Here is a 6,926-nt window from a genome sequence, read left to right on the forward strand (position 1 = left end):
ATATATATATATATAGGGAGAAGTATTGAGCACTGAGGGGGATGCGAGTTCAGATTAACTCAAGTCTCCATGTAAACCATGTAGCCATCATGGGTAGAAAAGGGTCAAACCTTTTAGATGAACCTTCTTCATAGATTACTAGTGGATCCATTAGGTTGTTCAGGTCCTACACTCTGGAAGGTTAGGATTCCCAGCAATGTGGGCCGAGTAACGTTGTATCATCACTATGTCTCTTAAGTGATTGTTGTTGTTTAGAGAAGCTCCCATAGAAGTATTGTATTTTCATATACATCAGTTATTTGTATTTTTACATACTTCTTTACATTAAGATTTTATAAAATGTTTTCAGTAAGCATATCCTTATATTTCATTTACTTTTAAACTGTGTATATTTAATACGAGTATTAGATCAAGAGTTGAGAAGAGTCAAAGTAAGTGCTAATTATTGCTCCTTTTTAAGCCTATGTGTTGTTTAACTTTCAAACTTGCATACTCATACATTCAATTACTGATGCCAGTTGTGTATATTGTATCATGATGCAAACACAGGTAACGAAGATCGACATTCAGTGCACCGTTGATCCAGTTGAGCAATCCATAGTCAATAAGTAAGCCTCGTTGCATTCCGGAGGACATCGTTTTATTGCTTTCTAGATTAATTCAATAGAATGTTTTGGGGATTGTCCCAACATTCATATCAGACAGTTTAGAGGATTCTTAAACTATTAGTAGTTCAGTAGTCTTTTCATTTTCATTTTTATATGAAAGACTTTACTTGTCATTTTGGCCAGTTTTAATGTTTGAACTTTTAAAGCATTTCATATAGTGTTTCTATTCAGTTCATTAAATTTATTTTGTTCTTATAAATATGATTGTTGTTTTCCATTCAGTTAAGTAAGACAGGCCAAGGGTTCGCTCGAGGCTAACAATAGTCACAGAGTGCCAGTCCTACCCAGGGTGTAGGCTCGGGGCGTGAAAAACATGGTATCAAATCATAGAGTTCAAGAATCCTAGGGAGTCCATGAAGTCGTGTCTGTAGAGTCTTAGTCAACGGTGTAAAACGTGCTACATCTATGTTTAGGAGGCTATAACATTTAGGAATGTTTCCCTTCTTTCATATTCTTTTCATACGAAGATTTTATCTATAAAAGACTCTCTCCAATTTGTTCTTGTGCATATTTTTAGATCATTATGCCTCCACAAAGAGCAGTCATAGGTTGACCAGCTCGAACAAATGTAGAGTAACAAGAGGTTCCGAATGCACTTGATGTGTAGCCCCAAGGAGAGGTTACGAATGCCAAATTATGGGAAGATATCCGGATGTAAAGTCAAGTTGTTACCAACCAGGTCGGGCAACAGAGAAGAGCTCGACAAGAAGGGGTGAATACCTCGAGGGTTCGTGAATTTCTGAGAATGAATCCTTATAGTTTTACCGAATCAAGCACCATTGAGGATCCGGAAAAATTTGCGTAAGAATTGAAGAAAGAGTTTGAGGTAATGCATGTGGTTGATGTTGAGCGGGTCGAATTGGATGCATATCAATTGAAGGCTGTAGCTAGAACCTGGTTTGATCAATGGAAGGATGGTAGAGCTTAGAATGGATCACATCCAAGTTGGGCGTGTTTAGAAGAAGCCTTGTTGTGGAGGTTATTTCCTCAAGAGCTGAAGGAAGCCAAAGTAAGGCAGTTCCTTACTCTGAAACAGGACTCCTTGAGTGCGCACGATTATGGGCTAAAGTTCACCAGCTATCTCGCTATGCTCCTGAAATGGTGAAGGACATGAGGAGAAGAATGAGTTTGTTTGTTGCTGGTTTGGTTCATGCATCAAACAAGGAAGGCACGGCTGCAATGTTTATTCGTGACATGGACATATCAAGGCTAATAGTCTATGTGCATCAAGTTGAAGAGGAAAAGCTAAGGGATAGAGAAAAGTACAGGAACAAGAAAGCCAAGACTGGGAACGAGAATAGGCAGCAGAAAAGTGGTTTGAGTAGGCCACAATTTCAGAAGCAGAAGGGGCATTCACCATCATATACTAGTGCACCTGCAGCCAGAGACAGAGTTGAGCATTATAGTCAGAATTCCCGAGCTAGGCCTGCATATTCACAAGGTAGTGTGTCACAAGGAGGTAGTAAGCCTCTTGCTGCGTCAAGTGTGGTAGGAATCACTCTAGCGCCTGTCGTGAAGGCTCCGCAGGTCATATCAAGTTTAGTCAGACGAAACATTTCATGAAAGAATGTCAAAGAGTAGGCAAAGCGGTGGCAATGGGGGAAATAGGGCTCATTCTTCATCAGATGCTCCACCAGACAGAGCTTCCCATAGGGGAGATACCTCTGGTACTGGCAAAGGAACAAACTGATTGTATGCTCTCAATAATTGCCAAGAACAAAAGAATTCACTAGATGTTGTCACTGGGATGATTCGTGTCTTTGACCTTACTGTTTATACATTGTTAGACCCATGAGCGAGTTTATCTTTTGTAACTCCTGTGTTGCTATGAACTTTGAGATTTCTCCTAAGCAACTTAGCGAACCATTCAGTGTTTCCACACCTATTGGTGAATCCATTCTAGCAGAAAGTGTCTATCGTGATTGTCCAGTTTCCATCAATCACAAGAGTACCATGGCCTATTTTATATAGTTAGACATGGTAGATTTTGATGTCATTATAGGTATGGACTTGCTCCATGCCTGTTATGCATCAATAATTGCAGAACTCGAGTTGTCAAATTTCAGATTCCTAATGAGCCAGTTATAGAGTGGAGTAGTAGCAGTGCCTAAAGTTCGTTTCATTTCGTACCTAAAGGCGAGAAAGTTAGTTTTTAACGGATGTATCTATCACTTAGTCCAAGTTAATGACTCAAGTGTTGAGGAACTTTCCCTTCAGTCAGTTCCTATAGTAAGTGAGTTTCCAAAAGTCTTTCCTGATGATCTGCCCGGAGTTCCTCCCGAAAGAGAGATAGATTTCGGCATAGATGTAATCCCAAATACTCGTCCTATCTCTATTCCTCCATATAGAATGGCACCAGCAGAGTTAAAAGAGATAAAAGACAAATTGAAAGATTCATTAGATAAAGGCTTCATTCGAACAAATGTATCACCTTGGGGCACACCGGTTTTGTTTGTAAGAAAGAAGGATGGGCCCCTTAGGATATCTATAGACTATCGTTAGTTGAATAAGGTGACCATCAAGAATAAATATCCTCTTCCAAGGATAGATGACCTCTTCAATCAACTTTAGGGTGTTTCTTGCTTTTCCAAGATTGACCTCAGATCAGGCTATGATCAGTTGAAAGTTAGGAAATGTGATATTCCCACGACAGCTTTTCGAACAGGGTATGGGCATTATGAATTTTTTGTTATGTCATTTGGTTTGACTAATTCACCTGCAGTTCATGGATCTCATGATAAGGAGCTATATGCAAAGTTCTCCAACTGTGAGTTTTCGCTTAAGTCTGTGGCATTCTTATGCCTCATTGTTTTGGGTGAAGGGATTAGAGTTGACAATTATAAGATTGAAGCAGTTCAAAGTTGACCTAGACCCACATCTACAACAGAAATTAGGAGTTTCTTGGGCTTAGTTGGCTATTATAGGAGATTTTTTGAAGTATTCTCACCTATATCGTCACCTTTGACCAAGCTAACTGAGAAAACGGCCAAGTTTCAACAGTCTGTAGCTTGTGAGAAAAGGTTTAAAGAGTTTAAAAAGAGATTGAGTACCTCTCCAGTTTTGACCTTACTAGAAGGTACTCAAGGTTTTATGGGTTATTGTGATGCATCAAGAGTTGGCTTGGTTTGTGTGTTGATGCAGAATGGAAAGGTTATAGCTTATGCCTCTAAACAGTTGAAGATTCATGAGAAAAATTATTCAACTCATAAATTAGAATTGGCGGCAGTAGGGTTTGCTTTGAAGATATGGTTGTACTACTAGTATGGTGTTCATGTTGATATATTCACTGATCACAAGAGACTCCAATATGTGTTCACTCAAAAAGATCTAAATCTCATACATAGGAGGTGCTTGGAATTACTCAAGGATTATGACATGAGTATTCTTTACCACCCAACTAAGGCTAATGTGGTTGTTGATGCCTTAAGCAGGTTGTCCATGGGTAGTACTGCCCATGTTGAAGAAGAAAAACGGAGTTAGCTAAGGATGTACACATACTTGCACGCCTGGGAGTCAGACTTATGGATTCTATAAAAGAAGGAATAGTTGTGATCAATGGGGCTAAGTCTCCTTAGTGTCAGAGGTGAAAGAGAAGCAACACCAAGACCCTATTTTACTTGATTTGTAGGCAAGTTTGCATAACCAAAGAGTATTGGCTTTTGAACAAGGGGGAGATGGTGCCCTGAAGAACCAAGGCAGATTATGTGTACCTAAGGCGGATGGACACCAAGATAGGATCTTAGAGGAGGCTTATGGATCCAGTTATTCCATTCATCCGGGTTCCACCAAGATGTAGAGTGATTTGATAGAGGTATATTGGTGGGAAGGTATGAAGAAGGATAATGTTGGGTTTGTTGCCAAGTGTTCAAATTGTCGGCAAGTAAGAGTGGATCACCAAAGGCCTAGAGGTTTAGCTTAGAATATAGAACTTTTGGAATGGAAGTGGGAGATGATAAATATGGACTTCATCACAGTCTTGCCAAAATCTCGAAGTCAACATGATTCTATTTGGGTGATTGTCGACAAAATGACAAAGGCAACCCATTTCTTGCTGGTAAAGACTACCTATTCGGCTGAGGATTATGTTAAGTTGTACCTTCAAGAAGTGGTAAGACTTCAGGGAGTTCCTATATCCATTATTTCAGGTAGGGGTGTACAATTTACTGCATAATTCTTGAAATCTTTCTAGAAAAGTTTGGGTTCGACGATAAATTTGAGTACTGCTTTTTATCCTCAGATAGACGGACAAGCAGAGCATACTATCCAGACCTTAGAAGATATATTGAGAGATTGTGTGATCAACTTCAAGGCAAATTGGGATGATCATATACCTCTCATTCCGATTAAGAATAACCTATCCTATGAAGAAATTCTGGTTCAGATTTTGGATTGCCAAATTCGCAAGTTGAGGACAAATGAAGTTGCTTCAGTCAAGGTCCTCTGGAGGAACCAATTCGTTGAGAAAGCGACTTGGGAAGCTAAGGAGGATATGAAGGGGATATATCCACATCAATTTGAATCCGGAGAGCATGCGAATTAAGGTATTAAATTTTCTTCTTGGTACCTTATAAGATTATTGTAAGCATGTGATTACTGGCTTTTATTGTTTAGTGTTGATGTTACTACCCTTAGCTTAGTGATAGACTTCTCATTCGAGGAAGAATGTTTCCAAGGGGGATATATTGTATCATCTCGTCACTTAAAGTTACTAAGAAAAAGCTAAGAAACCAAGAACAATCATTTTCGAAATTAATTAGGGAAATCTGGAAAATTTCCAGCCTTCAAAAGTGAGTTTATGTAATTTTAAACGGTCATAACTTCCAACTTAGGAGGATTTTGGATTAGTTCTTTATATGGTTTGAAATCCCTTTAGAAGATCTTTCCAACTACCCTAGTTTGCACAAATATGATGTTGTATGAGGGAGAAATGCCTTTCGGAAGTTGGGCTATTGGACTGAGGAAAGTCCAATCCGGATTTTATTAAGGGTTTAGTTGTCTTTTGACCCTAGTATTTCTTAATCCGTTTTAAGGTTATAATAGGGGTAAAACCAAGCCCCAAATCAAACGCTTAGGTTTTGGGAGAAAAAGAGAAAAGAAGAGGAAGACCAAGAATCATTCAAGAACACAAAGATTGTTGCGCGGATTTCGTCGAGGTGATCCCTATCAAGGTATGTAAGATCATTCGGTATTGGGTCCTTTCACCCACCCTCCACCTTAATTTAACACAACAATTTAGAGTTATTTGAATGAAAATATTGAATTTCTTGATTAAAAGTTTTGAAGTCCATGTTGATTTAATTGTAGTTGATCTGTAGCAGTTTTGATTCATGTTTCCGAGCTGTTTTTTGGTCTAAACTATTGGGTAATGAGTTATTTAGGATCCTAAGTGTTTGGGGTGGGATCCATGGGGTTATGGACGGTATAGAGATGAAAAACGAAGAAGAAAAGTTGGAGGTCCCGTCAAACACCCCTTGGGGCGCCGCGCCTGCCAGAGCGCCTCCAGGCTACCCCTAGCGCGCATGCCAGCCAGAGCGCCCCAGACCAGGGTCATCCCGACAGAACCTGGTGCTCCACGCCTCACAGAGAGCCAATAACCCCAGGAGACCCCGTTCATTCCCTTTCTTTCCGTACGAGTTCCTAAGTTATGTACCTATCATTTCTAGTTGATTCCAACACTCTGAAGTACATCTAAACATCATGAAATCATCAATAAACATGATATCATGATCCTTGAATCCATAATCCAATTCAAGAAAAGTTAAGATCAAAGTCAACGATGTCAGGAGTCAAGTCTAAAATTTAAGAAGAAACTCAAAGTAAGTTCATGAAGCATTCAAGAGTCTTACGCAAACGTTTTGACTTTGTTTTAAGTTTCAAGTGAAGAGTTGAGTTAAATTCTCAAATTCTAAAAGGGGACTAACTATTCCCTAAGAGTTAAGTTTCGAGTAAGCAAAGAGCATAAATTTGAGTTCATTTCTCAAGAGTTATAAGGGAACTAAGTAGTCCCTCACAGCTTAAACTAAAATGTTTTCAATTTTTTAAGGAAGAAAGAAAGCTAGACTTCCACTGAGTCTATGGCTAGATTTAATAGAAGAAAGAGGAAACTATGATTTCCAAGGGAGCTTTTTAAAAGCTAAATTTTGAGCACTAATCTCAAATCACAGAATTTGTATGTCTGAATAACATAAGAGTCAGTATTTATGTGTGTGTGTATATATATATATATATATATATATATATATATATATATATATATAT

Source organism: Solanum pennellii, chromosome 1 (genome assembly GCF_001406875.1).
Source record: "Solanum pennellii chromosome 1, SPENNV200".
NCBI classification, from domain to species: domain Eukaryota; kingdom Viridiplantae; phylum Streptophyta; class Magnoliopsida; order Solanales; family Solanaceae; genus Solanum; species Solanum pennellii.